The sequence below is a fragment of the Sceloporus occidentalis genome, unplaced genomic scaffold, assembly GCF_023333645.1.
Source record: "Sceloporus occidentalis isolate IW3139 unplaced genomic scaffold, rSceOcc1.0.p SCAF_2, whole genome shotgun sequence".
NCBI lineage: Eukaryota > Metazoa > Chordata > Lepidosauria > Squamata > Phrynosomatidae > Sceloporus > Sceloporus occidentalis.
Window position 1 is genome coordinate 58,148,657 of NW_028316982.1, and position 13,738 is coordinate 58,162,394.

General features: G+C 40.6%; 1 protein-coding gene across 6 annotated transcripts in view; it reads right to left on the reverse strand.

Moving 5' to 3' along the window:
• LOC149318389 (delta-1-pyrroline-5-carboxylate synthase-like) overlaps positions 1-11,489 on the reverse strand; it is a 38,920-nt gene extending 27,431 nt beyond the window's left edge. For 4 of the 6 annotated variants that reach the window (XM_089509589.1, XM_089509586.1, XM_089509587.1 and 1 more), the window contains exon 1: positions 11,440-11,489. The gene's annotated coding sequence lies outside the window, so the exon portion shown is untranslated. Of the gene's footprint in view, positions 1-6,910; positions 6,993-11,258; positions 11,396-11,439 lie in introns of those variants that run through there. The other 2 variants (XM_089509584.1, XM_089509585.1) reach the window with 2 other exon arrangements.
• Positions 11,490-13,738: the final 2,249 nt, after the last annotated feature.

Here is a 13,738-nt window from a genome sequence, read left to right on the forward strand (position 1 = left end):
TTTGTATTCTGTTTTGTATTCCCTTTTGCTTTGTTGTAACCCGCTTTGATCTACCCTGGAAAAGCGGGCTATAAATAAGTTGTTATTATTATTTATTTATTTATTTTTAAAATGTAGAAAGATACCAGTCTCATTAATTATATTTGAAACTATGGTGCATTACAGACCGCCCTAAAGCGGGTGGTCTGCCGCCGCCGCCATTAGCTGCAGCGGGAAGCCCCAGCGGCCAGACCGTGAGGCTTCTGGCCGCAGCCAAAAAGGAGCTCCAAAATGGTGCTCCTTTTTGGCCCCCGGAAGTGGCGCCGCGAAGTGCGAGGCGCGCTCTCGCGGCATCACTTCCGGTGCACCACGTCTGGACGCTGTGCGTCCAAGACGTAAAAATGGCAGCGCCCATATGGATGGGCACTGCCATTTAGGCCGCGCTCCGCGCGTGTTGGGAACAGGGCCGGTTAGGAAGGGGCAACCCTTCCTAACCCTAGGATGCCCCTTCCTAACCCTAGGACGCACGGAGAGCGTCCTAAATGGCGGTCTGTAACCCGCCATTGTAAACATGCATGCAAATAATAAGGTATATATTTTTAAAAGAAATTTTTTAAAAAGCTCTTTTGGGCCACCCCTGATATGTGTATCTTTTCCAGCAGCTACAATTGGTGGCAAAATTGTTTTTTTAAGACAGGAGCTGTTTTGGTATTTTCTCTTCCTGTGTCACAACAAGCACGAAAACAAAGCTCATTTCATGCACAGAACAAAGAGTAAATACAGGAACAAAGCTCTAGAGAACTTCCTCTTCTTCTGCAGCACTGTCATATTTGAAATACTGCATCCATATCTGTATTTCTGCCTGTATTATACTGGGCAAGAGAAACACACATGCTCTTCATGTGCAATTACCCAAAATCCAAATAACAAAACAAAAAAACAGCTAAATAGTGTGTAACAGTTGCTAAAAAGTAAATTTTTAATTTTTGGTTGTTCTCTACATATCATTTTGGTTACAGTTCGGCTCACTGATGAAGCAAAGTGTAAGGAAGAGATGGCTTAAAACATAAATAGAAATGGAAAAGTTTCCAACGTTCCGCAGGAAATTAAGGAGGATAAAGAAGAATGGAAGATTACAGAAAACTGGATTATAGGATAGCACAGGTCTTTCAATGAGAAGAAAGAATCAAGGGAAGAAGAAGGGAAAGGTCAAAAGTGCCAATCCCATTGCAAAAGCTCTAGAAAGTTCCCAGAGTCTGCCCAAGAAAGCACAGAATCTGTATATGGTCTGAGTACAAAGAAGGAGGGTGCCTCCAGATGAGACTTTTATGGTATAATCTCTCATTTTATCTTATTCCTGGAATTTTACAGGGGGTCTATTTGTAATTCTTTTGTTTTTTCCAGTTGTGTCTTCTGTCTCTCCACCACCACCATTGAGAATATTTTAAGGAAAGGATGAAGTAAATGTACAAAGCCTTTAGATCATGATCCACACTAGGAACCCTTCCATCAGGACCCCCTTCATGCCACACAATTACAGCAGTATCATATCACTGCCATGGTTGCATCCTATGGAAACCTGGAATTTGTAGTTTGGGGAGGCACTAGAGTTCTCCGGATGAAAATTCTAAATGGCCCTAAACTGTAAACCCCAGGATTGTACAGGATGCAGCCATGGCAGTTAAAGTGGAATCACTAATAACTGTTTGATGTAAAAGGGCTGTATACATTTGCATGAAAGTCCAGGGGGAAGTGTTTGCAATAACATATAGTCAAAAGATGGAGGGTCACCTTGTACAAACCCTGAGGTGAAGCTTTCTTGGAAATGACCCCCTAGATGGCCAAAGAAGTCTAATTTCTGATCATTCCTCAAATAACAATAAATTAAAGTCAGACTGGAGCTTGCTAGTTTGTTTTTTGGACTTCAGCTCACTGAATTCCCAAGCCAGCATGGTCAGTGGGGCCATGCTGTCTTGGACATTCTAGACACTATAGTCTTGTCCAGACAAGTAACCCTTTGAAGGCCTGAATCTGATTTCACAGAGCTGTCATCTTCAGAAAGCTTCTCAGTGTGAGAATGTCTATCTTTGTAGATTGAAGGCTAAGGGAAAGGCTGCAGCTTACCACGTCTTCAAAGGGCAGCAAAATTTTTTACCATGACAATTGAAAGTACAGTATGTAAACTGTCAGCAACATTATCACCACCATTCTTATTCTACTCCATAAAGACCTTCTTACCTTAAAGGGGGTGGTGGAAAGATCCAAGGGGCTGGTGAGGGAAAGGGGGCCAGCAGAGAGGCCTCCAATGAAAGTACAATATTGGCCCTACCTGTGGTATGGAAAGTTAGAATGTAACAAGCAATTCAAAGATCACATTGTGAGAAGGTCTTTGTTAAGGGTTTGGAAAATTTATAAAGGGAAAATATACAGAAGTATACCAGACTGGGTGTCACCACATGAGGCTTTTTTAAGAAATACAAAACTTGAGAGTAAAGGATGGATAAGATATAAAGAAATTTTGAAGTTAAAAGGAAGTGAAAAGTTAATGAAATCCAAAGAAGAATTAGAAAGAGAAGAGATTAAATTGCAGTGGTTCCCCTATCGCCAACTATGGGCAAGATTTAAGATGGATAGTAAACAATTTGGAATCGGTCCGGATGATACTGAATTGGGGGAGATCATTAAAAACAAAGACAAGAGAGGGAGAATATCTAGACTTTATAAAATGTGTTTGAAGCTGGAATTGGAAACTGATCAAATTAAACACTGTATGATAAAGTGGGCAGGGGACATAGGACACCCAATTAGTTTAGAACAATGGGAAAGGGCATGGGGTAAAGATATTAAATTTTCAACATGTGCAGATATAAAAGAGAATTTGATGAAAATGATACACCGCTGGTACCTAACTCCCTCAAGATTGGGGAAAATATATAAAAACAGCAAGGCAGAATGTTGGAAATGTAAGAGGGGCTCGGTAATTTTTTCCACATGTGGTGGCTTTGCCCTAAAATAAAAAAAAATTGGAATTTGGTATGTAGGATTATCCAAAATATCTACAGAATTAAAATCAACCTCGAACCCGAACTTTTCCTCCTAAATATAGCCGACAATCAGGATGTCAGAAAACACCTCAAGCAAGTCTTATACCTGCTCACTACTGCCAGAATGTCAATTGCACAATTCTGGCATACGGATGAAATCCCAACAGTTGATAACTGGCTGCAAAAATCTTTCAATATTATAGAAATGGACAAAATAACAATGGAGTTAAAGGAAGAAGTTCAAGAAGCAAAACAAACTTGGGACCCCTTTCTAGAATACTGCAAAAAAAGATGGCGCCTCTTAAAGAAATAAAGAACTCCCTCTATAGTTAATGATGAGGACGGTTTCTGAGATTTTCTCTCCCCTCTCTTATATCTATATCTACATTTATATTTATATATATATATATAAGACTATAAGATGTTAAAATTGAAAATCAGGGGCTTTCAAAGTGTAATATAAAAGCATCTAGATATGCGGGGTTGGCTGCAATGTAAAAAATACTAATCAATAGAGGTTCGAAGAGAAGTAGAGCTATTAATAAACTATCAGTTTAACTGTGAATGTAGAAGAATTAGGGTGGGGGTGGGGGGGAATGTGTCGTAAGGTTTAAGTAGGTAAAAGAATGACGCAAATATTGTTTTTTTTCCTTTTATTTATTGTTGTATGGTTTCTCAATAAAGATTATTGAAATTAAAAAAAAAGAAAGTACAATATTGGCATGCATGAAAGACAAGACAAACCAGCAGCCTTTTAGGATCATGGTGGGATAAGGGTTGTATGAAACTTCTCTTTTCAGGATCCCTTAACACTACTGTGTATAGTGGTGTCCCCTGTGAACTCACAGCCACAGAACCCTTTTGGAATGGACTGACTGGAGTGAGGAGTTGGAGCGTGTGGCGGTGGGGAAGAAGCTTTCACATTTGGGACCCTGTTGAAGCTTTCTGAGCTTTGCCAGGACTTGGCTGGCAGGGTTCAGCTGAACTGCCACTCTTGGTTTCTTTTGTGGGTCAGGTGGAGAGAAGAAGTAGCAGAAGAAACAATGTTTTCTGATGGGGGGGGGGACTTGTGTGGGGAAGGCACATCTCTGGGGAAGGAGAAGGAGTATCCATGATGGATTCTTTGAAAGAGTCCTTCATCTCTCTTGTATCTTTTAGATTGAGAGTCCTTCCTCGCTGGGGAGAAGCTTCCACCTTTGCACCCAGCCACCTTGGGAGCAACAACCAAGCAGCCGATTGAACAGTGACCAAGAAGCCTCTCAGCTGTACCAGCTTTTGCCACAAGGTTGGCATGGACAATAGGCTTCTCCATCAAAGCTCGGCCAGTTGCTCAGTTGCTGCTCCCAGGGTAATGAGAAGCACAGGGAGCCTTGGCTGGCCTTTGCTGCAAGGCTAGCATGGGCAAGAGGCTTCTCTGTCACTACTCTGCCAGCTGTTCAGTTGCTGCTCTCAGGATGATCAGGTGCAAAGGGAACAGCAACTGAGTAGCTAGTCAAGCAGTCTTTCACCTGGGCTAACCTTTGCTATAAGACTGGCATGGGTGAGAGACTTCTTGGTTGCTGCTAACCCAGTTGCTTGGTTGCTGCTCCCAGGATGAATGAATGCAAAGGGAGCAGTGACTGTGATTGGTTATTTTGAATTTGAAGTAAAAGAGTAGATCTAATATTAAGAAATAGGCATTGGTGGACACTAGGGTCCTCACCTAAGAGGAAAGGGAGATAGCCCAAAATGTTTGGGGACCACTGTCTTAAACAATCAAATCTTGTTTCAACTGGAACTTCCAACAATTTATGCTCAATTTAATACAGTGTACTCAGAGTTATGGCAAGTATTTACCCTACTGTGGGACTTGTGACATTAATGGACTGGAAAACACATTTTGCCCTCAAATGTGGGATGTTCTTGTATTCTGCACATTTCCAGAGCCATATTTTGCCATTTGAGCTTTTATGCAAAGCTATGTGACTTCAGTAAATTCATTAACAGCTAATTCATATGGAGACTGGCATTACTCATACAGGAGTCTAGGCTTGAGTCTCTGCCAAAACAAACTAGAAAACCATGTTTAAATGCTATACTTTCCCTGCTTTAAATTCCAGCCATTCATCAGCAAGCCTGGTTTTTTGTTTTTGTTTTTGCAGCCTAAGCGCATGCTCTCATTGCTATGAACCACAACACAGGGGTTGCTGCTGCCACATCCTCAGAAAGAACACAGTGAATCAGACCATTCAATCCTTTTCCAGGACTAACATTGTCCCAGGTGAAGGAAAAATATTAAATTAAAATCATCCCTGGCACTGTAAATTGAAAGATGACAAGCATCCATAGAATTTCCTATAGGATAGCAAAGAGGGTTTCCTTCAGCAGCAACATTTGCCCAGATTACGAGACAGATTGATATAAATGGATTAATATAAATAAACCTGTGTTTCTTCAACCACAAACATTTTTGCATCAGTCTCCCTAATTTAAGTGTAACTATACCTACAACTTTAGAAACAACTTTGAGTGAACCTTCAAAGCAAGACTTAACCGTAACCACTTTGTACCAAATCAGCAGAGGCCAGGAAATATACTTCTGTTTTGTTTCAGACAAACTCAGTCCTAAACTACTCTGTATGTATGATGATACAATGGTTGTGTTAAAGCACAAAAAAATAAATGGTTATCATTAAAGAAATGAGCCTAGGTGAGTCTTGGGCTTCTGTGTACCACTTTATCCTCTCCTCCTCCACCAAAGCTCTGAGGAATAGATTGTGACTTTTGCATTAAAAAAACAAACACAAGGCTAACCACCCAGACAAACTGTAATTGTCTTAATTGTGATTTATTGAAACAAACCAACTTAAAGCTTGGTTGATTTATTCCAATGAACCATGGTTAAGGCTAACCACAACAGTGGTTCAGATATAATGCTGTGAGTAGTCAAACAGAAGCACAAGGGCCCCATCTTCTCCTCATAATCATGCCAAAGAGAGGATGAGTGCAGAATACACATGACTAAAGCTCGTTTAAGCTCATTCCCATAATAAACCATAACAATAAACTACAACTTATTGCTATAGCTGAATTTCACCTACTCTAAATTTTTAGTATGCTACAATATGATTAATCATAGGATCAAATCCAGTGGAATCACATGTTGACAGAATTGCTTTTCTCAATAGAAGTGAGACTGGGAAACCCTACAGACAGTTTTTAGATAGCACTGAGGTCAGAAGGGTACGGTAGGGGAAGAAAATTATATTGTGAGTGCAGTGTAGCACCAGTATAAAAGGACATAGTGCTTTTCTACAACTCTTTGGACATCTAGGTACCAATACTACAAAGCATTTTATACAGTGTGATAATACCTGAAAGCCTTTGGCCCAATTTTTTGCTACAGTGATTCAGATAACAACAACCCAGTGAAGAGAACACAGAACAGAACAATTGACAGGACACAACCTCCAGAGTTCTAGATTTTATAACCATTCTCTCATGCCCCTGCCCCAAAACATATTTTTTAATGGGAAGAGGGAAATATCCCAGTTTCAGTGACCAGAAATATCAAAAGTAAGTGTACCCAGGCAAATAAAAATTTATTCCAGATATAGGCTTTCACCTCAAAAATCTAGTGCAAAGTAAAATACATCTTACATTCCAATAATATTCGAGTTTACCTCTATGTATTTATTTATTTTACTTGTAAAATATTAATAAAAACATTTTAAAAAAATCTAGTGCAAAGTAAGCATGGCTGTACAGTATCTGCATCTGTTTAAAATCATATATTGTGTGAGGCAATGCCATGGACTTTTGGTGGATATATAGATCCATTGCCTAAATTAGGTCTTTCATAAATACAAAAGAACAGTATAATAATCTCCTATCAAGACAAGACTTACCTGTATGGCTCTGGTTAGAGTATTTTAGGCTCCTATTGCAAAGTCTTTCCTTGGGAGAATGCTACGTTTGAGCATGCTATATAACAAGTTATATAGTAAATCCAGCTTGTCTAGTCTGGCCTGGCAATTTACAGTGGCCCAAGCCCAACATTTCAGAGGAAAACTACTGCTGCCCCCACCCGGTTAATTATGTGCAGATCCAATCAAGCAGCTCCAAACCAGGGGAAAATTCCGGTTCAAAGGCTGATGTTAACAAAGGCATCAAAACAAGATCTAATCTCTGTCTTTGGAAAAACTGGCTTTGTATAGAAGATGATAGAACACCTAATTTAAAAAACAGTATTTCTGTGCTACAGGGCAACAGTTCCAACCTAATGCTTGGAAAAATTACTGTTTTAGATTACAACACCCATAATCTTGCCCATGCTGGCTGGATGATTCTGGGAGCTGACGTTAAAAGAAGTAAAATTTCCAAACCCTGCTACAAAATTTTCTTTGTTCAGCACCTACTTGGTGGTTCCAGATGGAAATTAAAGCCCTTTAGCTTCTTATACTCTACAGAATATTATGAACTATTGCATGCAAGATGAAAAATGGTAAACTTATTCACTTTCTCAAAACAGTTCACCCATATGACCATTTTACTGATTTAAAAAAAATGTTCCTATGTATAGTATTCTGTAAACCAAACAAAATGCAGCATTGAAAAGCTAATCAATATTGAGTGTGTATATTGAATTAATTTTTCTGGTAAAATACCCAAACATCACTAGCCTCATTTATATTAAAATCCTTCCCAACAACCCTGTTTTTTTAGACTGAAAGGTTTCTAGCTCTAGAACTTCCCAATAAGATGTCAGCCAATTAGGGGTAACACATAAAGCTTCAGATAAACTGAGCCCAGGTTCACTAAGCTTATGCTATAGTAAATCTGCCCCTATTTAAGGTGTCATAACCACAAAATGGTCGTTTTTTGTTTCAACAAATGATTACATCTACTCCCATTCTTAGGAATAATGTCTGTGGTATCTCTCTGTGCCCCTTATACAATTTCTGCCCAGCCAATCATAAAATGAGAGTCAAATGCAAGACCTCAGAAAAGGACTGGGGAGTTTTTACCACAAGTATCTACACACTAAACTTTCAAACTAGCTCATACAACTCTCTACAGATTATGGAAAGGGGTCTTGTAGACTAGCTGGGCAAAAGAAGTTGTATCATCAGCTTTCTTAGACCTGACAATATCATACTACAACATAGTCATAACTCTATGATTCCCCTTTAACTGCTATGGCTGCTTCCTGTGGAATTCTGGGATTTGTAGTTTAGTGAGGTCTAAAAGCAACCTGATTGAGAATTCTAAACACCTTGCCATAAACTGCAAATCCCAGGATTTCACAGATGGCAGCCATATCAGTTAAAGTGGAATAATAGCGAGATAACAGTGTAGTGTGATATTGTTAGTCTCAAAGGTGCTACAATATCCCTTTCCATATTGATATCCCAGACTAACACAGCTATGTCTCTGATTTCTACATATAATTGATTTTGCAAGCAAAACCTTATCCTTACAATAATTCATGAGCAGGTAGCTGTCTACCTCAAACTCTTAACTACTTGACAGTATCTTTTCCAGTCACTCTATCAAAATCTAATGCATGCAAACCTAGAAATAAAGAACATTCCCTCTTCACCAGTCAGAAAAAGAGCAGATTTCTCCCTCCCCAACTTCCCATTGTTAAGAAGTGACCTCTGCCCCATATAATCCAAAAATCAATAAGATCTATAATGAAGGAGACATGGGGTTTCAAAAAGGTACAGAGAAAAGTTGCAGAGACATGCCCATGTGTATATAAGCTTTAAAGAGCTTTTACTAACCAAGGATAGAGCTCAGTTTGTGCCACGCTTCAAATGTCAAAGAACAGAAGAACAATGTACATTTTTAAAAGGAATCCGACTCAGAAACTGACACACTTTCTTTTAAAGACAAGAAGAGACCAACAGGGCAGGTAATATCACAAATACAGAGAGGGAGGAAGAAGCCAGAAAAAAAGTTACCCTTTTAATATGCCTTTCTTAGGTATGAGCTCAGCCTCATCCCAAGGTAAGATGCAGCTGTAACAAAGGCACCCTCCTTTATAAATGCAAGAACAGAGCACCAAGGTTCACGCAACTATTTATGGCTTTAATATATTTTTTCCGGCCGGAATCAGACTTTGCCCTTCACTTTACAGTAATTTTGAAATCTGCCCCCTCAAAAGGGACTTAGGTGAACTTTCCAAAAATCCAGGATGAAGTTTTATCAAGTCGGAAAAGGGGCAATAAAAGCAAAGGTTGTGTTGAAATGCTAGCTTCTGTTGCTGATGGGTTTGACTGATCTTTCTTTTATATATTTTTTTAGTATAGCCATTTCTTTCTTGAAAGTGAACATTGTCAAAGAAGCACTACAAAAAAATATGACAATTTTTAGCAGACCGATCTTACAAAGGTTACTTTTCTTAAGTTCTCCATAGGGTCAGTCCCTGAGGCCTATTCACATCAAAGAGTGATATGTGAATAACAGTTTTAGCCAAACTAGTACAGCAAAAAAGCTGTTGGCCTGATAAAGGGGTACCTGTGTATGTGATCACAACAAATGAGTTGTGACTGTTGTAATTTCAAGGATGATGCTTCAGGATCTTGGAAACACTGCATGCTACACAAGTACACTAGGCCCTTCATAGCCATGGGTTCTTTATCCTTGGATTCAAGCATCCATGTCTTGAAAATATTCAAATATATGTATAAATTCCAAAAAGCAAACCTTCATTTTGCCATTTTATATAAGGGACCCCATTTTACTATGCCATTATATTTAATGGGACTTGAGCATCCATGGATTTTGGTATCCGTAGGAGGTCCTGTAACCAAATCTCAGCAGATACCAAGGGCTCACTGTACAGTCCTGTGTCACACAGACATGACAATAATCCCATTTACCAGGGTTTACAGATCTGATCTTGGAAGCTAAGCAGGGCCAGCCCAAGTTGGTACTTGGGTGGAAGACTGCCAGTGAATACCGAGTGCTATAGGCTGTATTTAGTATTCTTTGCCTAAGCCAAACCTATGAAATTCATGAGATTGTCATAGACTAGCAGTGACATGACGTTATACACACACATGCACACATTTTAAAGTGCCCTGTTCCCATGCCCACAATCACTGGCAAGGATGAGAACTCTATGGCAGCAATGTCCAAACTCTGGCCCTCCAGCTGCTTTGGACTTCAGCTCCCAGAAGCCTCAGCCACCTTGGCCAATGGTTTGGGATTCTGGGAGCTGAAGTCCAAAACACCTGGAGGGCCAGTTTGGACATCACTGCCCTATGGCTTAGGAAGAGAATCAAGAATCTACTTACTGTATATACTCATGTATCAGTCTAGAAAATTTAGTCAAAAAATTGACCCACAAAATCTAAATCGACTCATCCATGGGTCAATGTAAGTACTGTATTTTAATTCCTAATTAAGGAGGAACCATCCCCTGGTGAAAGGCTAGTGCATAACCTATCCGGGAAGCACTGACCCCTTCTATTCTCTCATCCATCCAGCCTTTAGTGTGAACACAAACAGTTATGTCTACTGGGATTTTGTCAGTTCTTCTGCATTCTTTTCCTTTGCTTCATGACTTTATGTTTTATCCTCAACTTATCCATGGGTAATTTCAAAATCCGTAATGTTGGCCCCAATACCTGCCTCCGACTTACCGTATACATGAGGTCGACTTATAGGGCCCATACAGACAGGCCAAAATAAAGCTGCTTCGGGTCACTTTGGAGGTATGATGTTTGCGTCCTAAGAGTCCGGAAGCTGCGCCAAAAGCCATGCTCCAGTCCTAAGGACATCATTTAAACAGCATACCTCCAAAGTGACCCGAAGCAGCTTTATTTTGGCCTGTCTGTATTGGGTCATAGTCGAGTATATATGGTACCCTTTTGGAAGCCTGGCTGTATCCATCTCTAGGCGGGTGAAACTGGCTAACTGTGATTCCCAAACTCTGGTCCTCTGGGTGTTTTGGACTTCAGCTCCCAGAAGCCTCAGCCATCTTGGCCAATGCTCCAGGATTCTGGGAGCTGGTGTCCAAAACAACTGGAAGGCCAGAGTTTGGGAACCACTACAAGCAGAGGCATTAACCCCTGGCTTGATACCCTGGTCAGCCTGGGAAACCCATTGGGTGGCCTTACGCAAGTCACACTCTCTCGGCCTCAGGAGAAAGCCACGTCAAACCCCCTCTGGACCTATCTTCCTTAGAAAACCCAGTGACAGTGTGAGTGGTGGTTTGAGGCCTGGGTTCGAGTCCTCCCTGCCCACCTTGGGGAAGTCACGCTCTCTCAGCCTCAAAGGTAGGCCACGTCAAGCCCCCTCTGGACCAATCTTGACAAAACAAAACCCATGCCAGGGTCGCCTTAGAGGCGAGAAAGACTTGAAGGCACACAACAATCCCATTCCAGGGAAGCAGCAACTGAGCCCTCCTCTCTCCAGCATCACTTACGCCAACTGAGGCACACCAGGCGCCCTCCTCCGCCGCCGCCAGCTCAGAACGAAGGGACTTCCGGCGAGTGGCCACGCCCCTTCCCTGCTTGCTTGCTGGATCAGGCCTTTCCTTGGCAAGCCTGGTCTCTATCTGTCAGCCGCCCTCTACTAACCTCACTGCCTCCCATACAGAATTGGGTTTCTTCCTCTTCTGCTTCCCCCTCAGTGCTACAGTGGACCCCAAACTGTGCTCTTTAAGGGGTTTTGGACTTCAGCTCCCAGAGTCCCAGGCTATTGGCCAACATGGCTGAGGCTTCTGGGAGATGAAGCCCAAAAGCTCTTAAAGGGCACCGTTTGAGGTACTATAAAAACTGTGCTCTTTAAGGGATTTTGGATTTCAGATACCAGAATCCCAGGCTATTGACCAACATGGCTGAGGCTTCTGGGAGCTGAAGTAGAAAAAAGGGCACAGTTAGGAGTGATATAATACTATCAGTGGTCCCCATACTATGCGCTTTAACTGGATTTTGGACTTCAGCTCCCAGAATTCCAGACTATTGGCCAACATGGCTGAGAAATAATCTACTTTGAGACTGCTTTAACTGCCCTGGGTCAGTGCTGGGGAATCCTGGGAACTGTAGTTTATTGTAGTACCAGAGCTCTCTGACTGAGAAGGCTAAATGTCTCACAAAACTAGTTCTCAGAATTCCCTAGCATTGAATAGCAAACAGAACTGGATCTGAGGCTTCAAAAGCCAAATCTTTAATGTTTGTTTGTTTATTCCAAGGATTTATATGGGATCTAAGGTGGGATTCAAGCTTACTGTAAATATAAATTTATCCCTTCTAACATTAGGATACATACTCAAGGCTGTATACAGTTGTTAATTTAGAATACACCAAATGAAACCTATCCTGAGTTGTTGGGACCGGACTATAAATTACACATTATTACACATTAGCCATGCAAAGGTATCAGGTATTCACAAGGGTCCACTCCACAGTCTTACCACTGTGAGACCAATGGGCCAAAGCAGTGTTTAAGGAATTTGTTCTGTTCCTCGTTCTTAATTTCTTCACTCAGTACAGAATTTTGGAGAGAACAGCTAGCAAGGACATACATCACTCACCTTCCACTCTTTCACAAAACGTACTTTGTGCTTACACCTGGGAACAAAATTACTTCAAAACAAATGAAGGGACTGTCCCTTTTAAGCAGAATCTATTTGAAAGTGTATGGCATGCAACGATATTGCTCTCCGTCAGCAATTGACATTCACATAAGAAGACAGGGTGACCATTTGGACCTATACTTGTTTCCTAAGCAGACATGGTATTGTTTTGGCTTACAGATTTTATCAGAATACTGTTTTATTTTCAGAACAAAGGAATTCAAGAATTCCAGTTCCTTTTGAGAAAAGGGGGCAGGTCAGAAACAGCCTGTTCCTAGGAGTTACCCATTTAGGAGCTGACCTCATGCTCAAACAGATTAAGTCAACAAAGCTGGACTTTGCTTTTGCATGCTCTGTGCAGCCACAACCCAGACAGTCAAAATGCACTTTCCAGCTGGGACTCACACAGGAGGCATGTGCCCTCAACAGCCAGTATTCAAGATCCTGAGACATGAGCCATACTAAGATATCTTGATCAGGGCATGATTAGGGCTACAAAGCTATAATTATATAATAAATGCAACTGGACTTCCTTCTAACTAAATATTAAGAACAGGCAACTGGGGTTAATGAAAGTCAGTTTTAGGAGCAAAGGTGAAAATGATTAGACAATGTAAGTTAAGAAAACAGAATAAATTCTAGTCTAATGCATAACCTTGCCTGAGATGGGCCTCTGTTAGGAGGTATGTGACACCATTCAATAAAATGTCCTCTTACTATTGGACCTGCCTAAGGATGTGACTCTCAGTTAAATGTCGGAGAATTCAAAGACATTTCCATGTTAGTCTGGGATCAGTACGGAAAGAAATCTTGTAGATCTTGTTGTAGCTTTGTTTCAAAGATGCTACAATATTCCTTTCCAGCAAAATGGGGGGGGGGGGGGGGGTGAGGATACTATTCACTCTCAGGTACTATACATCCCCCAATCTTTAAAAGGAACAGATCTCATACCTTTATCAGCACTGAAGATATCTTAACAATTAATGTATCAAGTTTAACCATTATATGCATAACCCATTTTTAAATGAATAGTCAAACATAAATATTCGTGTTGAATACCATCATGCTAATATTAAATATTTAAATACATTTAATTTAAATAAACTACAATATGTACAAAGACACACTGAAAATAAATCATTCATAG